The 22,576-nt window shown below is 31.9% G+C and overlaps 1 non-coding gene and 2 pseudogenes across 1 annotated transcript; 2 read left to right on the top strand and 1 right to left on the bottom strand.

Annotated features, from left to right (window-relative positions):
* The first annotated feature begins 3,994 nt into the window (after nucleotides 1-3,994).
* LOC18032303 lies at nucleotides 3,995-4,937 on the top strand (annotated as a pseudogene).
* Nucleotides 4,938-12,882: 7,945 nt separating this feature from the next.
* LOC112098897 lies at nucleotides 12,883-20,199 on the top strand (annotated as a pseudogene).
* LOC112101627 lies at nucleotides 13,333-13,441 on the bottom strand. The gene has a single exon (XR_002907650.1). It is a non-coding gene; the product is annotated as a small nucleolar RNA R71 (small nucleolar RNA).
* Nucleotides 20,200-22,576: the final 2,377 nt, after the last annotated feature.

Genomic DNA, 22,576 nt, shown 5'->3' with positions numbered 1-22,576 from the left:
CATTTGGAATTACTTTTTGGAGGTCTAAAAGTGATTTTTTGAAAAATTAAAAGCTAATTTGATGTTCTGTAAATTTTTAAAAATTCATTTTTGACAAATCATCTCATCTTACAGTAAATTTTGAAAAGAAAGGAATAAGTAGCTTTTTGAAATATGATTTTGAAAATTACTTGTATACTTAACATATTTCCATATATACTCCTACGTATTATAAAAATCTAAAATTATCCTTATTAATAAGAAAATAAAATCATTAGCTTGAAAGAGATTATTATCATTATTATCGATTATATTGAGACAGCGAAATAAAAAATAAAATTAATAGAATAAAATATTTATTTTAGTTATCAGTTATTATATAAACACAATAAAAAAATATTTTATATACATGTTTATAAATTTGTAAAATAAATTTGATTAAATATTATGCCCAATTTAGTCATTTATATTCATTTAGCAGTTTAACAATAAGATTTAGTAAACACATACGACTGCTTTTAAAACTCATAGCACTTTTAAAAATAAATTTTACCAAATGTTTACCTCATTTTCTTTACAATTGGTTATTTCTATAGAATAGCTAACAACAAGTATTTTAAAAGTTATAGCATAACCAAACTAGTCCTTACAAGATCTATATAACTATATTACTTACATGACCTACATGATTGCATAACCTATATGACTTACTACATCAGTTAATCAACTTACATGACTACATGACATACATGACATTGAAAATAATACATGACATTACTTGAAATATTTTCACCTTAAACACATGCATGTTCACTAAGACATCTTGTTAAAAATGTAATCAAACAACTTACATTGCATGCATTTTGACATATAAGGAAAAATAGTGAAAAATAGAAAATAGAACATTGTAATATGAGGAAAATATCCATTATTTTCTAGAAAATGTAAAACTTAAAGACCCAACAACATTAACATTCTTTATTGGGTTGTTTAACGAGGAATGCATCTATTTTCAATTGAAAAAAGTATAGGAGTTAAAAATTTGAATATATAGTTATATTTGTAAAAGAGGTTTGGATAAATTTTTGACGACTTATTTGAGTGTAAGAAGAGAGTAAGAAAAACTAGATTTGATGTATTTATTAAGAGTATTTTTGAACTTTACATGTATTTCTGAAGGTATCCATGAAAATCAATAAATAAAAGGGTATTTAAATAATTTTTGAACTAGTAAAAGGTATTTAATTGAAAACCCACTATACATTAACTTTTGATGGAAGGGTCCAGCTATGTTACCCATTTTTTGTCTTTTCCTAATCCACCATTAAGATCTAAGCCAAAACTAGTTCGATGGTGAGATGTTTCTGCTGGGTTATTAACACTACAGTCCCTATTGTTTGCTACAAAACTAGAAAAGTAAAAAGTTCAGAATTTTGACATATAATTCCATAATATTTTACATTTTTTCCACTAAGATGTATTTATCTAGTTAATTTCACCATTAAAATGACTTATTCATATATTTGAGTTAATATATTCAATTTAATACTCTTTCCTATTAATTAATTAATTAATTTAATACATAGTAAAACTATTATTAATTAATAATTACAAACCATATTTTGTGATAAAAGTGAATATGAATTTAATCCCTTGCTCTTATTATAGTTTATATTTTTTTTTCATAATACCTATTCAATATACAGTCAATAATTTCAATATGTAATAAAAATATATTAATTTACCAATTAATGCTATGTTTTTTTATTGTTTAATATGAAAGTATCAAAATGTGCACTAGAGAAAAAAAATTACTCTTCATTTAATTTTAGATTTACAAGCTTGATGAACAAGTTTGGAAACTTTCTAACAAGAATTTGGAACCAAAGCCATTTTATACTCCATACCTATTTAGAATTTTTTTCCACATCTCGTGTTTGACAACTTTGAGTACGTAATAGAATTCAATTGTTAATTGCCAAACATATGAAACTGAAACTAGTGGGCATGTAATCAATTTAGTCAATTTTTACCTATTATTTCAATTAATTTATTTAGTAAAAATATAAAATTTATTTTATCAAGGATATATTTGATACTTGGGTAGGTGTACAAAATAATTTTTCTTCTTGAAACTTTGATGACGGGTATGTAAATTAATAATTAAAAAAGTAGCCCCATCCTTTGATTTAAGTTAAAAAATTAAAATAAGTAGGACTAATGAGTTAAATTTTAGTATCATCTGATTTTTTTTCATTTTTATAATAAAACAGGAATTGTAGTGCAATTAACCAATGAGAATCAGAAAATGAGTTTTTTTTTTTACAATACATTCAAATTTTCAGTAGTTTCCTCCAATATTTAAAAATAATAAATAAAAATTTTTAAATAATTATCCGGCAAAAAATTATGGGCCAAAAAATAAAGCAAAGAAGAGAAAATATACTGTTAAGAAGCATCTTGTGAATACATATATACTTAAAATGAAATTCGATTTATACTATTCATTCTATATCCCATGGAGAAGGGGGAAAAAGGTCAAGACAAAACATTTCACAAGTTTTATGCCTTTACATGATGAGAGTCATAATGCGTGACAGACTAACCGAGATTTTGTGAAAAATTAGAAAGACATAAAATAAATAATGTTCTAAAAACTGTCTGGTAATAAATAATATCAAGAGATAACTCTTGCATCCCAAGTAAATTATCCCGAGAATACTATAATCTACCTAGATCAATACGAAGTGACAGTCATAATAATAATAATAATAAGATAATAATTAAAATACACAGTAATCGGAATTTCAAGAAAGCATAACATTTTCTTTCTGAAACAAGAGTCACCATACCAAAAGTTGAAACTCAATTGTTACTGATTAAAAAAACTTATTCTTTGCATGTCCTCCATACACACATTGACTGTGCAGCAAGCATTAACACGAAGCTTTCCAAATTCCTCTCCTACCTGAAAATCCCATATTTTAGACAAGGAGAAATAAGTACTCCGCAAGAATGCCGTTGAATTACCTCTTTCTTTTGTTATTCCATCCATGCCATCAACTGCGGCTCAAGCAAGCTATAATCTTTCTCATCCTATTGTTGCGCCCATATATACTTGTTCCACTCTTTTAAGTTTTTCCAAATTCCACATTTCGAGTACAATGTAGCACGAAAGAATATATTGCAGGAGAAGCGATGCTGGGATTCCTCCCCAACTAATTTGATGGATTATAGTTTATTAAAGAAGCAAGAGTTGACAATGGAGTCCCCTTAAGAGCCATTTCCACCAGAATTTTTCACTGGATTGAGATGGTGGATCCTGAAAAAGTTCAGTTACTTTTGGATTCAGCACTAAAAAATTAACAAAGAAAAATATCACGGAATGGAAATTAATACAGAATTGTATTAGGGAGCTTGTACTTAACCTAAAGTGTAGTTTAAGGACTCAATACAATGGTTCCTTGAGAAATACCCACATTTAAAACCTCTTACAGTTACAGACAAGCGCCCACTTTTGCTATATATTGCAATTTTTGTCTACTTTAATCCCCCATGAAGTGTGAAACCGAGTATTTAGTATTTACCTTGAAAATTTATCTCCATTTTCTCATAGAAGCGGCGCCACCATCTTTTAGACTCTCCCAAAATCCCCAACTAGATTATACAACGAAAAAGAAGAACAAGGACAAACCCCCAACTAGATTATACAACGAAAAAGAAGCTGAATTCACAACCAGCTAAAATATTCTTTTTACAGAATCCTTCCAGAGCTTTCAAAATATCTGATTTTCAACCCACCAAAGGCTCAAAATAAAGTGTACGTGGGCTGGTAACCACAAGAGTTTGTATCCTACAAAACAAGTTCCTCAAAAAAGCATTGTTTGAAAATTATATATCGAAACAAGTTCCTCAAAGATATAATAATAAACCAATAATAATAAATAACGAAACCGAAGCGAAGCTGAGCAAAGCAGCTGGAAATTATTTATCTTAAAAACGAAAATGACGCAATCTAATCGTAATCCTGGTCGTCCTAACTGTAGTCCAAGCCCTTGAAAGAAATGTTGAAATTGTCCGATTGACAGAGGCAGGGAAGAGGAAAGTCCACGTCACGGATGATCTAGATGATGTGGTTGACGATGAAGAAGATGATGATTGGAAGGAATGGGGCAAACCAAAGGTATCGGGTCTCGAGGAATTCGACCCACCAGACCTTGATTTTGACGGTATGGATATTCCCCAGATGCAGGAAGAGATGTTGAAGCGCCAATGCAGCCTCGTTTTCGGCTTCATTAAGCTACGTTTGGGTACTCCTCTATCTGTGGTAAATCGATTTCGCTTTCATGTCACTTTTTGTTGCTTCTTCTCCATCGTTACTTTTTTTTTTTTTTTTTTTCTTCTTTAGCTTCACTTGTTTATGATTATTATTATTATTTTGATCATAAATCACTAATCGTGAATAAATATGAGGGTTAATTAAACATCTCGATCCCTGGTTGACTTTGCATTTCGTTTTTTAAGGCCGAAGTAATGGAGATCGCTACAGAATGGTCAAAAGTTCTGAAAACTGGATCCATTGAAGTGAAGTTCATGGTCATTGATTTTATCACAATCATGTTCACTTTGCAAAGAAGCATGTTATTTTATGTAGACTTCAGTCCCTCGTTGAAGTCTTGGCTAAATAACTTTTAATTTCTCCACATCGCTACTTTTGGCAATTGCGTATTTGTTCGTCTTTGAATTCTGATTCATTTCTTTCTTTTTTTGGGAAACTGTTGGTCCAATCCCGTTGAGGGAGTTTTTATTGAACCAACCGGAGGCCTACGAGGTTATGATAGGGGACCAGGCTTATCGAAAGGCCAGCAGATCTTCCTCTTGAAAAAGTTATTTAGAAGCTACAAAATGAAAATAACGAAGATGATGCTTATGATGGACAGGCCAAGGAAGAACTCTAGTTGACAAGTTTTACAAAATTAGATTCAGATTAACAACACTAGGGATTCATTCCTAAGGTTTGCTTTTCGTTACTTTCAAGTTCCATGTGGTACCTGCCCTCATCCTCATTCCTCATCCCATTCCCATTCCTTTAGTATTTGTGCCCGTCTGCCTGAGCTGATAGTTTGTAACTTTCTTAATGATGCACACTAGATTACTAATGTAGGAACCATATAAGGTAGAATATACTAGAAATTATAGTATTTGAGTCAATTCAGTATTTACGATTTTATTATAATTTATCTTTACTTTATTAAGCTTATTTGAGTCATATTAATAATTCTAATTTATTTAGGATTTTATATTATTTCTCTTATTTGAGAAAGATTAGTTAACTACTACTATATATAGATTTGTTATTCATAATTTATAGTAACACCTTTAAGTTTTTTATAAATAATATTTTAGGTTATTCCCTTTGGGTTTATCTTTGTCGTTAATTCGATGTTCTCCTTTTGAGAGTTATTCTTTCTTGAATTTCAAAAACATACGTTGGAACGACATTAAGTATCGCTTCCGCACTATGTCAAATGGTATTAAGGCTTTCCTCCATAGCAGGCAAAGCTTTCCAACATACGTTTTTAAAACTCTAGCCGCAGTATGTTGTTTTTATTATTTTACTACTTTTTTTTTACTTGGTAGCTTTCCAACGTATGTTGGAACCACTCTCCATACACAAATCCTTCATCATCTATTAACTCCACCAAGTGAAAAAAAAATCAACAAAACCCTAGCCACCTTCACAGCCACTGCATGCGGCTGCCGTCACTGCCGTTCTTCATCTTTTTCCATCGATCTCCACGACCATCAAAAACCAAAAAAGGCCGCCCATCGAACCCCAACCCATTTCACCACCAAACACCACAAAAACAATTGCAACTGCTGCACCAACCACCACTCATTTGGTTACAAATCACATCAAGCCATCCGCCCCCACCATAACCGAACTTTTCCTTACCACACATTCTATCCTTCTGGACCATCGCCTTCATCCATTACTTCACCATTCATTGGAAATGAAATCAAAACTCCAGTCACTACTTTCACTTCAATTTTTTGATCCAAACATCATGATCTGAGTCAAAACTACCACCACCACTCACCACCATCAAATCTTCTAGTTTTACCCTCCCTTTCCCATTTTCCCGATCACCGTCACCGGTAACTCCATATTTTACTTATTTATAAGTTTTGCGCAATATTTTTTAATTACATTATTACCCTTTAATTTTTTTGTTCTTATAAAAAACTTAAAAAAATTAAAAAAAAGCAATAATCATTTATAGAGAAAGCAATACTCAATTTGAAAATCAAATTACAAGGGGGATAGAGCTACTCAAACAATTATAAAACAATTCAGCAGAATCATCGAGCAAAACAACAAAAGCCTTATAGTCAATGCAAACCCATATTACTGTAATGGAAGAAATATTACTTGGCGCAAAATAAGATTTGAAAGGGATTAGACTTGTACAAACAGAAAACCAAGAAGCAAAGGTTATTAGTAATGTCGATTTAAGCAATTATTTCAGCAACTAAAGGATGACTAGCAAAGCTAAAGAAATAGGCAGCTCTAGTAGAGATACGAAAGCTATTCTACCCCCTCCTAATTCAGACGATTCAAATGAAGAGGAAATAGAATATGAATGATGAGAAAAGCATCTTGAACGATCATCAAAGACATTGCAAGATTTAATGAAGGCATTGTCATCAATGCAACATTCAATTGAGGCAATGGACAATTTAACAAGAGAATCTCAAGAATCAATATTAGACGTTCAACTTAATCAAAGATATACCTATGAGTATCATAAAATATTTGAACTTGTGCCCAAAATTACACAAGATGAGGTAGCTTCTGATCTTAATTTGAACACTGAGTTGAATGGTACAATTGAAGTTCAAAAAACTCAAGTTGAAGAGGCATCGATTGTCATAAAGGGTAATATAATTTATATGACTTCATCAAATCAAGTTGATGATAAGAGCATTATTAAAAAAATATCAGGTAGAGATGATTTACTTCGAAGTTAAAGCCAAACCAATTATTTAAGAAGACTCAAAGATAATTGATACAATTTTGCCTATTCATAGTGGACACAAGAAAGTTATTCTTGAAAAAGATATGATTGTTAAGATAAAGTTAATTGGCAAGAACATTGAGCAAGGTCTGACAAAAGATTTGAGAGGCCTAGAAATTATTTTGCTTGTATAAGACTTTACATTGTTGTAGAGTGACTAACAAGATCAAGAAGAAGATTAAGTACATAGCATTTCAAATTTCAAAGAAGATTGATATAAAAGACTATGAGTTGGAGCTCCAATTGTCTTTTGTTATCAGCAAGACTCAAGGACGAGTTTTTTTTTTTGTTGTTTTTTTTAAGGAGGATGAGACTAATGTAGGAAGCATATCGAGTAGAATATATTAGAAATTATAGTATTTGAGTCAATTTAGCATTTAATATTTTATTAAGATGGGAAATTATCGCCGGTATACCCTTAAATGTCACCGTTATCAAACATACTACAACACTTTTCACTTATATCACTCGTATACCTTAAGTTGACAAAAGAGTTCTGGCGTCCACCTTTCCGTTTACTACCGTTAAGAACGTAACAGAATTTGAGCAAAATGACTATTTTACCCTTTAAACTCAAAATGAGGTAAATGGGATGACATGTCATTTTTATCAAAATATATCATATGACATGTCGTTTTTTACTAGGTAAATGGTATGACATGTCTTTTTTTTAAAAAAAAGACTAAATTACCCTTGTGATGTCAGCGCTCGTAAACGGCAGTTAACGGATCGGTGGACGGCAGAAGTGTTTTGTCAACTTAGGGTATACGAGTGATACACTTGAAAAGTGTTGTAACACGTTTGATACTGGTGTCATTTAAGGGTATATGACTAATAATTTCCCTATTAAGATTTATCTTGTTTTATTAAGTTTATTTGAGTCATATTTGTAATTGTAATTCATTTAAAATTTTAGATTATTTCTCTTATTAAGAAGAATTAGGATTTAATTACCTATTAGTATATATAGACTAGTTATTCATAGTTTATGGTAACACCTTTAAGCTTTTCATCAATAATATTAAAGACTATTTGGGTTTATCTTTGTCATTAATTCAATGTTTCCTATCTTTAAGTGCTATTATTTTTTGAGTTTCAAGAACGTACGCTTTAACGACATCTACTATCACTTCCACTCTGCGTCAAATGGTATCAACTACTAATCATTTTTCTCTCTTTTACTCTTGTATTCAATTTTAGGAAAATTGTCAACAAATTACCTTAAATTGTCCTGTTATGAAAAGTAATACAATACTTTTAAGTTGTATCATTCGTCTATCCTAAATTTACAATTTATATTGTTCATCCATCAAATCATTAGCTTCTATTGAAAGGTGATGACATTACAAGGGTAATTTAGATATTTAACATGCCAAATAGAAAATAAAACAAAAATTATCGATCATCCACTTTAAGTTTATCCATATTTTGTTAGAACTAAAAGTAAATATACTATTTAAATTAAATTGTTATATATAACCGTCAGTTACGTCCACCAATTCATAAATTTTATATTATTAATATTTCTTATCACTAGATTGTGGCCTTTCCAAGAGAAAAAAATGTTTGAACGAAATATCAACTCTGTTTAAGTTTAATGCGATTGTTCTGAGCCATCAAGTAAACTAAAAAGATGAGCAAACACATGGTGAAGGACTTCGTCCATCAGTAGAATGAACGTAAGATGAATACAAATAAAAACATTCGTGTGATTAAAAGAAAGATAACATTATATAATGATCAATCTCCTGATATCTTTTAATAGATTCTCTTGAATCCAAAATCCTCCACTTTAAACGCAAAAGTAGAGTCACAAAATTATGTATTGCCTACAACCCCTGGATTTCCAAAAAAATGGTAGCTGAATATGTCTCAATAGCTCCTAATATTTGAAATGGTAAATATCACATTGAACACACAAGAGATGAGACCGACACAGTACGATCAAATTTTCAATAGTTTACCCAAATATATTTTTTAAAATAAATTTTGTAGATACCTTTATAAAAATAAATAAATAAATAAATAAAATTTCAAAATAATTGTCCCGCTTAAAATTGAACATAAAAAAAATAAAGCAAATAAGAGAAAATACTGTTAAGAAGCAATTTGTGAATTCAAACTTAAAATAAAATTTGATTTATACTATTCATTTTATATCTTATAGAGAAAGGGAAAAGAAACTCTTAGATTAAACAGTTCACAGATTTCATGCCTTTCAAGATAAAAGTCATATTGAGGTACAAGCATATCTCCTTCTAGTGTGCTCTCTTTCCCTTTGAAAGATGACAAAAGATTGGAGTAGAGCTAGAGCTTTAATGGCTTTATATCTCACTCATTTATTTTGAGTGCCTTTTGTTATCTGTTCTTTAGTGAGTGAACTGGTGAGGGTTTCGAAGAGTGGGTGAGAGTGGACGAGAGTATTAAAAGCTAGGGTTACAAACTCTGGGTAGGTAGCAAGTTAAAGAGTCAAGCTGTGCCCACCACTCATAGACACAGAGGAGTTAATTCGTAAATGCAAAGCAATATCCATTCGTGAAGGAACTGAATGCAAGCTAACTCTCAGAAGTGGTATGGAAGAAAAGGGAGGACGCATTATGGCAAATTCTCTGATCGAGAAAATACTACTGACAAGAAGTGTACACACGGAGGGCATCAAACTAGATTGGTGCAGGCATGGAAAACAACTAAAGAAGTTAAAATTGAAAATTTAGGTAACAATATCTTTATTTTCAAGTTTGGATTGAAAGTTGATAAGCAAAAAGTAATGGCCAGAGGGCCATGGCACTTTGATATAGCCCTGATTATGCTTAAAGAGCAGAATTGGAAATATGAGAAAGCAAGAATTCGCACATGCAGCATTCTAGACTCAAATCACAATGTTCCGTTAGTATGCATGGAGAGGGAAAATGTCCAGAAGCTAGGGGGATTATTAGGAGATGTGCTATTGGTCCATATGCCAGAGTTAGAGTATCCATTGATATTACGAAACCTCTACAGAAAATGGTCTTTTTAGAGCTGAATAATGATGATGAAGTAGAGCTGCCTGTATTGTATAAATAGCTCCCTAATTGTTTTTTTATTATGGAATTATTGGGCATCAATTTAAGGAGTGCTCGGCCTACAATGGGCAACCTAAAGAAAAATTGCCTTATGGAGTTTACATGAGGGCATTGTCCAAAGCTGAAAAAACTAAGTTGAATTGAGGAAGAGAGAGGTGGAATAAAAAGGATGAGCAACCATTCAAGGAATTTAGAGAAGCAGAGTACCATGGAAGAAATCAACCACAGCAAGTTGACTTGAACCCAAATGCTAATGAACCCAGGATGAACCAACCCGAGTCAGGAGAAACCGAAGGTCTGGCAACTGAGACTGATATGCTATTAATGCAGATGACTCTTGAACCGAGAAAGTAGCAAGATAGTCAGAAGCAACCTAGCTTAGTGGTCACTGAAAATGTAGTTGACAGCACAAATGCATACGAAATAAGGGGGAAAGAAGCGGGAAAAGAGCTTTGGGAAAACACAGGGAAAAAATTGGCGCTCAACTCAGTGATTAGTATTAAAAAATTGTTTAATTATCAAGCGATAATATGTTGTTTTATGCTTATGTTATAATTTATATTTGTGTTTATGTAATATATTATGAATTATGAATTATGTTTTAAATATATTTAATTTTGTGTATTTTTATGTGTTTATTAGGAAAAATATTAATTTCACGTACTTCGAGGCTCCAAACAGATAAACGGAGGTCAAATTTGGATTCCGGAGGTCCGAAAACCTTAAGATCAGTCAAGATCGGCTTAAAATTGGGCTTGTGTAAAAAAAATTGACTTTTCCTATTGACCGAACACTAATTGGATGATAAAATGAGCTTACAATAGATATGAGTGCATGGGATAGCTCGCAATCTTGACCAAATCTCAACCGTTCATGATTCAATGGCCATGATTGTGCCACGTGGCAATGGTTGGTGAAGCAAGTTGGAGGATCCGAATCTTTGTATTCGGGTCGACCCGATCCACCCATTAACCCGCCAAATCTCAACCGTTCTTTGGGCAAATCGGACGAGTCAAATGATGCCATGTGTGATGTTGACTTTTGAAGTTTGACAGCCATTGGATCTTGATCTAAGGGTTGTGAGGAGCACATGCATGAAGCCTATGATAAACCGCAAAGCACTGGATTATGAATTTATTTTTCTATAAATAAAGCCTCATTTTTATGTTTTAATGATCTCTCTACAACTCTCTTCTTCTCAAATTCTCTCCATCTCCTTGTAATCTTGATTTCCAGGTGTGTTTTTAATATTTTGTATAATTATTTTCATTAATAAAATTAGTTTTATTTCTAATTTTAGTTGTTTTTATTTCTTTTAATTATAAGTAATTCAATTTTACTACTTCTTTTTATTTTAATTATGCTTAACTAAATAATATTAGTTAGGGGAAGGTGAAACTCTTAAGAAATAAATATGATTTAATCAAATTCTATGTTTAATTTTATAAATTAAATTATTTTCTATACATGTTTTATATTTTGAAAATTTGATTTATTGTAGACAAACAAATGAATTTGGCACAATAAATTCTTAAGATCTTAATATAAGGCATGGTGAAATGGTATTTTGACTTATTGTAGACAAATTAAATTTGGCACAATAAATACTTAATCCATCATAAATTTAAAGGGAAAATAATAATAATTTGTATAATTAATCTTTTGGGTAATAAATCTAAAAAAAATTGGCAAAAAGAATTTATTAAGTTTTATTTATTTCTAAGAGTGGATCCATAACCCTAATTAGTTCAATTCCATAATTTCATTTAAATTAAGTTGTTTATATTCAAGTTTTAATTTCAATTTTTAGATAAAATAAAATAAACTAATTAAATATTTTCTCTGTGGATCGACATCGAACTCACCGAGTTATAATACAACAAGACACTCTTATACTTGGGAGTTAAAAATTACTTTTAAGTTGTGTCAAGTTTTTGGCGCCGTTGCCAGGGAAAAGTTTTTTTTATTTGGTTTGTTTTTCTGTTTTTTATTTTTCTCTTATATGTAAAATTTCGTTTGCCCCCTTTTCCTTTTCTTAAATTCTCTTTTGTCCTCATATCTTTCATAATTCTTGTTTCATCCCAATAATTTTCGTTTCTAGCCCAATCTTTTGGTAATTACGATCGGACCCCGACATCTTTCAACTGTTTCACTTTCATCCCAAATTGCTAATTCTAAACTTCTAAAAATTACAGTTTGACCATAAAATTAAAAATAATTTGCAATAGAATCCCTAGACGAAATTCCTCAAAATAATCAAGACTTGAATATACTTTGGACATATTTTGGACTTATTTTGGACATAACTAACTTTAACTACTAACTCTAATTACTAACTCTTAACTTACTAACTGATAACTCCTAACTTTTATTTAATTTCAGTTATTTAATTTTCTAATTTAATTTCGTATTTATTTATTTTTGCTTTATTGGTGGGTTTAACCACCAAACTAACTACTAACTCTTAACTTTTATTTTCAGTTATTTAATTTTAGTATTTATTTAATTTTGTATTTTTTTTAATTGGTGGGTTCAACCACCATTTTTTTTCTATTATTATTTTGCATTACTTAATTGGTGGGTTCAACCACCAAAATTGTTATTTAATTTTCTTTTGTACACTTATATTATTTGCTTTTTTTATTTTATTTCGTTATCAATTTGTGTAAATATTATCTTTATAACATAACCCTTGCATGAGACGTTGGTCTCGATCTTCAAGTGGCAGGTTAATTCGTAGATCTCAATCTCCACCACCAATCATGGATGAGAATGAAGACGAAAACGTTTTGGGCGAACTTAATCCTCAAATTGATCAGGGAGACAACCAATCTCAACATGGGCATGATCAGAATCAACCAAAGACTCTGAGAGACTACATGAATCCAACCAGAACCGGAGCACCGTCGTGTATAATATTTCCTCCAGAAGCATCTCGATTCAACTTTAAACCAGATATTATCCAACTTTTACCAACATTTCATGGTTTAGAATCTGAGAATCCGTACTTGCATCTAAGAGATTTTGAGGAAGTTTGTAATACATACACGGACCAAAATTGTAGCATGAACATAATTAGATTAAAGCTTTTTCCTTTTTCATTAAAAGATAAAGCTAAAACTTGGCTAAAAACCTTAGATCTGGATCAGTAAGAACTTGGAATAACATGCAAGAACAATTTTTGAAAAAATTCTTTCCACCTCATAGAACAAATTCTTTTAAAAGGCAAATCACTTCTTTCACTCAAAAAAATGGAGAAACATTATACCAATGTTGGGATAGGTTTAAAGAGTTGCTTAACATATGCCCACATCATGGTTTTGAAACTTGGCGATTGGTCACTTACTTCTATGAGGGCTTAATACCCCAAAGTAGACAGGTTGTTGAAATGATTTGTAATGGTGAATTTAAGGATAAAAATCCTGAAGATGCACTAGATTACCTTAATCAATTAGCTGAAAATGCACAACATTGGGATACTGTTGGAACTTTTGAATTGACAAATAAGCAACAATCATCTCCATCTAGTGGAGGAATCCATAACCTTAGGGAAGATCATGATTTACAAGCAAATTTTGCATCCCTAGTTAGGAAAGTTGATGCTTTGGAGCATAAAAAGAGTGATCAAGTAAAATCTGTTCAAGAAATTGCATGTAACATATGTAATTCGAATGATCATTTCACTCAAGAGTGTCCCACTTTGCCTGCACTTAAAGAATGTCTAAATGATCAAGCTAATGTCATTAACACTTTCAATAAACCAAACCCATATTCACAGACTTATAATCCTGATTGGAGAAATCATCCGAATTTCAGTTGGAGGAATAATAATAATGCACAATCTTCACAAGCACCACCTCCACAAAATTTTCAAAATCCTCAGCCTTATGCACCATATGTTCCACCACCCTGAAAAAATCTGGAAGACACAATGCATTCATTCATCAGAAAGCAAGATGCTATTAACAATCAAAATGCACAAACTTTTTCTGATTTGAAAGATACTCTTGCTAAAATTGCTTCTGCACTCACCATTCAAGAAAAAAGAAAATTTCCAGCCCAACCACAACCAAATCCTAAAATTCAACAAAATCCACCCACAGACCAAGTCAAGTTAGTTTTAACTCTTCGTAGTGGTAAGGTTGTTGATAGACCTATGCCTGAACCTTATGAAAATGATGAAAATTCAAAGGGTAAGGAAGGACTGAATGAACTTACACCTAGTGAAGAAATAACTAGTGTTCCACCTGAACTACCATTTCCGCATGCATTGAATAAACCAAAGAAATCAAACCACTCTTCTGAAATTTATGAAATCTTTAAGCAAGTGAAAGTTAACATTCCTCTATTAGATGCAATCAAGCAGGTTCCTTCATATGCCAAATTTTTAAAGGACTTGTGCACTGTTAAGAGGAAACTGAAGGTAAGAAATAGTGCTTTCATGGCCGAATAGGTAAGTACAATTCTGTCTACTAATAATAAGTTGAAATATAAAGATCCTGGTTGTCCTACCATTTCTTGTATTATTGGTAACCACATAATTGAGCATGCTTTACTAGATCTTGGTGCTAGTGTTAATTTGCTTCCATATTCAGTTTATCTTCAACTTAATCTTGGTGAGTTAAAATCAACTTCAACTACACTTTTGCTTGCCGATAGATCAGTTAAAGTACCAAAAGGAATAGTGGAAGATGTTTTAGTACAAGTTGATAAATTTATTTATCCTATGGATTTTATTGTCTTAGAAACTGAACCTGTTGTGAATAATTACAAACCAATTCCTGTAATTTTAGGTCGACCATTTTTAGCAATTGCTAATGCCTTGATCAAATTGTAGGAATGGTTTAATGAATTTATCCTTTGGGAATATGACTTTGGAATTGAATGTTTTCAACATGTGTAGGCAACCTAATGATGAAAATGAGAATGAAGATGATACTGATGAATAAAAGGAATTGTTTGAATCTTGTATCAAGGAAAATATTTAAAAAGGAGATTTTTCTGAACTTTCTAATGTTTGTTTAGTTAATTCAATTGAGTCAAATAAGCAATTTGAACTTGATATTTTTAATATAAATTCATTGCTTGATTCTATGCAGACTTCACAAAATTATGATGACGAGCCAAAATTTGAGGAGCTTGGAAGTATTGAAAAGACAGAACAACGAGAAGTGCCTAAAATGGAATTGAAACCTTTGCCTGAAGGATTGAAATATGCTTTTCTTGGAGAAGAACAAACTTGTCCTGTTGTGATTTCTTCTACTTTAACAAGCGACCAAGAAGGTAAGTTACTTACTGTTCTTAAAAAGCATAAAAATGCAATAGGATGGACTTTAAATGACATTAAAGGCATTAATCCCTTAATCTGCACACATAGAATTAATATGGAAGAAAATGCTAAAATATGTCAACAACCTCAAAGAAGATTAAACCCACACATGAAAGAGGCAGTCAAAGTAGAAGTCCTTAAATGACTTGATATGGGAATTATCTACCCTATTTCTGATAGTAAGTGGGTAAGTCCTACACAAGTAGTGCCTAAAAAATCTGGAATCACTGTTGTTAAAAATGAAAAAGGTGAATTAATTCCAACACAAATTACATCTAGTTGGCGCATGTGCATTGATTATAGAAAATTAAATGAAGCCACTAGAAAAGATCATTTTCCATTACCATTCCTTGACCAAATCTTAGAAAGAGTAGCAGGACATCCCTACTACTGTTTTTTAGATGGATATTCAAGCTATTATCAAATTCCTATAGCACTTGATGATCATGAAAAGACCACATTTACATGTCCATTTGGAACATTTGCATTTAAACGAATGCCATTTGGGCTTTGTAATGCTCCTGCAACATTTCAAAGATGTATGTTAAGCATCTTTTGTGATAAGGTTGAACATTGTTTAGAGGTCTTTATGGATGATTTGACTGTGTTTGGGAATTCTTTTGATGATTGCCTTGATAATTTGGAGAAAGTTCTAAAAAGATGTGTTGAAAAAAAACTCGTGTTGAATTGGGAAAAATGTCACTACATGGTTACTTCTAGAATTTTTTTGGGTCATGTTGTTTCTATTAAAGGAATTGAAGTTGACAAAGCAAAAATCGAAGTCATATCTAAATTGCCACAACAAAAAACAGTTAGAGATGTGCGATCCTTTTTAGGACATGCAGGATTTTATAGGAGGTTTATAAAAAACTTTAGTGTCATATCCAAACCACTTTGTAACCTCTTATTAAAAGATGCACAGTTTGAATGGAATGATGATTGCCAAAAATCTTTTGAAAAAATAATTTGTCTTTTAACATCTGCACCTATTATGCAATCTCCTGATTGGTCTTTGCCATTTGAATTAATGTGTGATGCAAGTGATTTTGCTGTTGGTGCTGTTTTAGAACAAAGAAGGGATGGTAAGCCTATTGTGATTTATTATGCGAGTAAGACTTTGGATAGTGCTCAAATGAATTATTCTACAACTGAAAAAGAATTACTTGCTGTGGTATTTGCATTAAACAAATTCCGTTTATATTTGCTTGGCTCTAAATTTGTTTTGTTTACTGACCATGCTGCTGTGAGATATTTGATGAGTAAACAGGATGCCAAACCGAGACTAATTCGTTGGATTTTGTTACTACAAGAATTTGACCTTACCATCAAAGATAAAAATGGTGCTGAAAATGTTGTTGCTGATCATCTATCAAGACTCACATCCGAATTCTGCAATGATATAACACCCATAAATGATTCTTTCCCTGATGAATTTTTATTTTCTGTTACTTCAATGCCATGGTATGCTAATATTGTTAATTTTCTTGTTACAGGTAAAATGCCTTTGCAATGGAATGCTCAAGAGAAGAAGAAATTTTTTGTTGAAGTAAAGAAATTTTATTGGGATGATCCTTATTTGTTCAAATATTACCCAGATCAAATTTTTCGGCAATGTATTCCTGATAATGAGGTAAGTAGTGTCATTAATTTTTGTCATTCTGAAGCATGTGGTGGTCACTTTTATTCAAGAAAAACTATTACTAAAATTTTGCAGTGTGGATTTTATTGGCCTACCATGTTTAAAGACACATATGAATTCTGCAAAAGTTGTGAAAAATGTCAAAAATTAGGATCAATTACAAAAAGAAACATGATGCCCTTAAATCCCATACTTGAAATTGAAATATTTGACTGTTGAGGAATTGATTTCATGGGTCCATTTCCATCATCTTTTGGATCTGTGTATATATTAGTTGCAGTTGATTATGTCTCAAAATGGATTGAAGCAATTTCTTGTTGAAATAATGATAGTAAAACTGTAATTAAATTTTTAAGAGAAAACATTTTAAGTCGATTTGGAATCCCTCGAGCCATTATCAGTGATGGAGGTAAACATTTTTGTAATAAGTCATTTGAGTCTTTAATAAAAAAATATGGAATTACACATAAAATTGCTACCCCTTATCATCCTCAAACAAATGGTCAAGTTGAATTAGCAAATAGGGAGATAAAACAAATTTTGGAAAAAACGGTTAACCCAAACCGAAAAGATTGGTCTCTTAGACTTAATGATGCACTTTGGGCTTACCGCATTGCATTTAAAACATCATTAGGAATGTCACCCTATCGGTTAATTTATGGAAAACCTTGTCATTTACATGTTGAACTTGAACATAAATCACTTTGGGATATTAAAGCTTTTAATTCAAATTTGGATGATGCTGGTAATGTGCGAAAATTGCAATTGAATGAACTTGAGGAATTAAGGAATGATGCATATGAAAATTCAAGAATTATTAAGGCAAGAACAAAAGCATTTCATGATAAAAAGAATTTTTCGAAAAACATTTGAGATTGGTCAAAAAGTGTTGCTTTATAATTCTCGTCTTCATTTATTTCCAGGAAAGTTAAAGTCAAAATGGAGTGGCCCATTTGTTGTAAAAAATGTATATTCATATGGGGCCATAGAAATTGAGAATCCAAAGAACGGTGTCACATTTAAAGTTAATGGTCAATGATTAAAACCATATCTGGAACATCACCCACGTGACAAGGACACCGAAATTAATTTGGGTGACCCACCAGTTCTTGATTAAGTCTTTAATGATTTATTTTATTTTTTTTTGTTTTGTTTTACTATTATTTTACCGTTTCATTGTTTGATTTTTTTTTTCTCTAGATTGATGCACTGTACATAGTTTTTTTTTAACATTGTTTTTCTTGTGTACGCGTGTTTGTTTGACAGTTGTACATTCTCTCATCAATTTTCATTTTACATCATGAGCACCTTAATGAGAAAATTCATGTTCGCACATCTTAAAAGATTTCTGCATATAAAATTTCACTTAAGAGGCCTGATATAAAGCTGTAAATCACATCCACTTTGGGATCTACAACCACCAGAATTCGTGTCCTATGTTGAGGATCTAGAGGGACAACTCAGAACAGTAGAGAGTGGCATATATGAATTTCAAATGGAGCTTGAGGTTAACTCAATGAGAGGACGAATGTAAGTTCATTTTCCTTTTATATTGTGTGCTTCTTTTTGCTTGCTTTCACGCTTAATTTGATTTTGTAGATTTGATTTTGGTGTGTTTTGATTTATTTTCCCGTATAAATGGCGGATAACGGTACTCCGTGACTTCTTAAGTCGGTATCTTCAGTTTCCCACAATAACTGAAACCCCAAAATCAAACATGGAAGAAATACAACATAAACTCCATAAGCATTTTCCCTCTCTCCCTCAAAATGCCCTTAGGAAAATTTACAAAGCTCGTTGTGAACGACTGCATTTGTTAATGAGCAATGGCATTCCTTCTGACATTCGTTGGTTAATTGAAGCAAAGGTCCGATTAGCAGGTGAGTTTTCTGGTCAATTTGTTTCTTACATGTCTGGTTTTGGTAAAAGTACGTTTACTAAGAAAAGGAGAGCTAAACGACTTGGCTCAAAATGTCATAACTGTGTAAGACTTGGTTGCAAACGACCGGATTGTAAATCTTTAGGAATGGTTTCTGATACTCGTGAAGATAAAATTAAATTCGTTAAAGATGGCATGAGTAAAGAATCGTTGGATGATATCTTACGATCTCTTGAGACGCATCGAAGCGGATTTATGCAACGTGAGATTTACAATTTGTGGATACTATTCCAAAAACAAAGTGCACAGTTTAGTCTTGGGAATCTGACTAAAAAAGACCATGTTTGTCAGTTTATAAGAAAACTGGATGGGAAGCCGATCCTCGACCCATAGAGGGCGTTCAAGCCGTTACTGGACGTAAAACCAAAGGAAGATGTGAGCCACAATCACAACTACCAGTAAATATCCTTTCACTTCACTGGTATTTTACTTTACTGTTATTTTATCATTTGCATTATTGCATTTAGCGATGTGATTTTGTATTTAATAAATATTTGGTTTCTTTTACTGTTTGCTTTTTCTAATCATTACTTTTTTTTTACTGTTTGTTTTTGAATTATTGAGCCACGAGCTTTCCTCGTCATTTGACAAATATGCCAACCCATTTACAGCTATTTCTCATTATTTATGTCACCAAGATCTTTAAATATGAGCTCGTTTTTCAAACACTCACAACTTGTTTTTGAAAAATTAGTCCAATGGCAGCATCTTCGAGTAAACAATTCAAAAATATTTGTGTGCTTTCTGGGTTTCACTATGGAAAGTACAAAGCGTTCATTCAGGCAGCTGTAGATCTTAGTCGTGTCATAGCAGAGAGGAAACTACATCTTGTATATGGAGGAGGTGAACGAGGGTTATCAAGACTTGTCTCAGAAGCTGTTTTTACCAGAGGAAGCCAAGTACTCGGCATTATCCCAAAACCCATGAAACCGCTAGTGTGCATGTCTGGCCCACCAATTGGAGAAGAATTAGTTGTATCAAGTATGCAAGAGAGAATATCTGAAATGATGAATCATGCTGATGCTTTTATTTTCTTGCTAGGAGATCTTGCAACTTTTGAGGCACTAATTACATTTGCATCTTGGGCCCACTTGAACATTCATAAAAAACCCATCGGTTTGTTAAATGTTAATAATTTTTATGACGGCTTGCTAACTTTTATTAACCATGCAATAAAGAATCATTTTGTTCCACATTCTGTAAAAAAACTCTTTATCTCTGCTTCTACTGCTAATGAGTTACTTGATCTTTTACAAGCTTATACACCAGAGCCAGATCCACAGACTGTTGCACTGAATTGGTCGACTAATGATGGTAACGGTAACAGTAGCAGTAATAAGAAGTGCGATTTAGATTTAACTCTCCGTTTGTAAATATTTTCTGTTGTAGTGTTCATGTGATGTCTTCTACACTCTTTCTCTTTCCTTTTAAAACATTGAGGACAATGTCTTTTTCAGGTTGGGGGGAAGAAATAGTTAATAATTGTGGAATGTCTTAGTCCTGGTTATGTGTTTACAAAAAAACAAAAAACAAAAAACAAAAACAAAAATAAAATTTTTTTTTCTGTAAAGACTAACTTATGACAAATTTGAGTCGAAGATGGCAGGATATAGAGAATGTAGTCTCTCTAGAAACGCATCTTCTTAATCTTAAGGGTGTTGTTAAAAAAAAATGACTTTTTCTTCATCTTTGTTATCTGCTTTTAAGCTTCTGCATCAAGTTCAGGTGAGATCTCCTCTTCTTCTTCTTTTATTATTCTCTTTTATTTTTATTTTTTTTCTTTTTGCATAGCTGTAAAATTATAAAATGTTAAGATAATATTTAGATTACATTGTGGGGTGGGGATAATTTACGTATATTTTAAATATGTGTGTTGTTTTTCTTTTTTCTTTTTTCTTTTCTTTGTTAAAAAAAACAAAAAAAACAAAAAAAATTGTTTTTTTGTCTAGGATGGCCGTGTAAAGAGTCACGACTTTTGAGACGCATTCTAATAGTCTTGTTGTATTATATTTTGATTTTGAGATTCATAGTAAGTTGTTTTTGTTCCATTTTCTTTGAATTACTCAAATTTGTGAACTCTCCACTTGGTTATTAAGTTATTTAATTGTTTACTCATTTAACAGGTATTATTGAATCATTCTTCACACACACTATGACACATACTAGTGGGTTGTAAGTTAAAGTTTTACAGCATTTAGTTCTTTTGATTTATTAGGAATAGTATCTAAGGTAGTAGAAAGTGTATATTTCTAAAAAAAAAATCAAAAAAAGAAGAAAAAATGTTTTAATTTTGTTATATCTAGAAACTCAAGTAATTAAGTCCGTAGGGGTGTTTCAACACCTAGTGCCCTAAGGTCAACTAGTCTGGGAGTCACTGGCCTAACGCTCGCTACATGGGTAATAGATATATTGTTTGTTTATTAGAAACCCGAGTAATTAAGTCCGTAGGGGTGTTTCAACACCTAGTGCCCTAAGACCAACTGGTCTGGGAGTCACTGACCTAAAGCTCGCTACACGGGTTAGAAATGTAATATTTAAAAAAAAATGTGTGAATAATCTATTGCCTAAAGATATAATTTCTAATGAATTTTGGAACGAAAATGTTGTTTTTCTTTTAATGAAGCCCCATAAGTATTGTGTTAATTACTTGAGCGCAAAAGAATGTTTGATGATATTCTGGATAATGAGTAAACATCAATGTGGTAAAGGAATTTGGGAGAGTTCATTTATTTGGTAATTTAAAGGATAGATGAACAACTATTAACTTGCATGTGAATTTTATAAATCTTAATTTAATATAACGCTTTAATTGTTAGAGGGCTAGCAATAAGCTGGTTGGGGGGTGTGATTAGTATTAAAAATTGTTTAATTATCAAGCGATAATATGTTATTTTATGCTTATGTTATAATTTATATTTGTGTTTATGTAATATATTGTGAATTATTAATTATGTTTTAAATATATTTAATTTTGTGTATTTTTATGTGTTTATTAGGAAAAATATTAATTTCACGTACTTTGAGGCTCCAAACAGATAAACGGAGGTCAAATTTGGATTCCGGAGGTCTGAAAACCTTAAGATCAGTCAAGATCGGCTTAAAATTAGGCTTGTGTAAAAAAAATTGACTTTTCCTGTTGACCGAGCACTGATTGGATGATGAAATGAGCTTACAATAGATATGAGTGCATGGGATAGCTCGCAATCTTGACCAAATCTCAACCGTTCATGATTCAATGGCCATGATTGTGCCACGTGGCAATGGTTGGTGAAGCAAGTTGGAGGATCCGAATCTTTGTATTCGGGTCGACCCGATCCACCCATTAACCCGCCAAATCTCAACCGTTCTTTGGGCAAATCGGACGAGTCAAATGATGCCATGTGTGATGTTGACTTTTGAAGTTTGACAACCATTGGATCTTGATCTAAGGGTTGTGAGGAGCACATGCATGAAGCTTATGATGAACCGCAAAGCACTGGATTGTGAATTTATTTTTCTATAAATAGAGCCTCATTTTTATGTTTTAATTACCTCTCTACAACTCTCTTC

This window comes from Citrus clementina, unplaced genomic scaffold (assembly GCF_000493195.1).
Source record: "Citrus clementina cultivar Clemenules unplaced genomic scaffold, Citrus_clementina_v1.0 scaffold_9, whole genome shotgun sequence".
NCBI lineage: Eukaryota > Viridiplantae > Streptophyta > Magnoliopsida > Sapindales > Rutaceae > Citrus > Citrus x clementina.
Note: the sequence above shows the minus strand (reverse complement) of the source record. Positions and strands in the feature narration are given on the sequence as shown.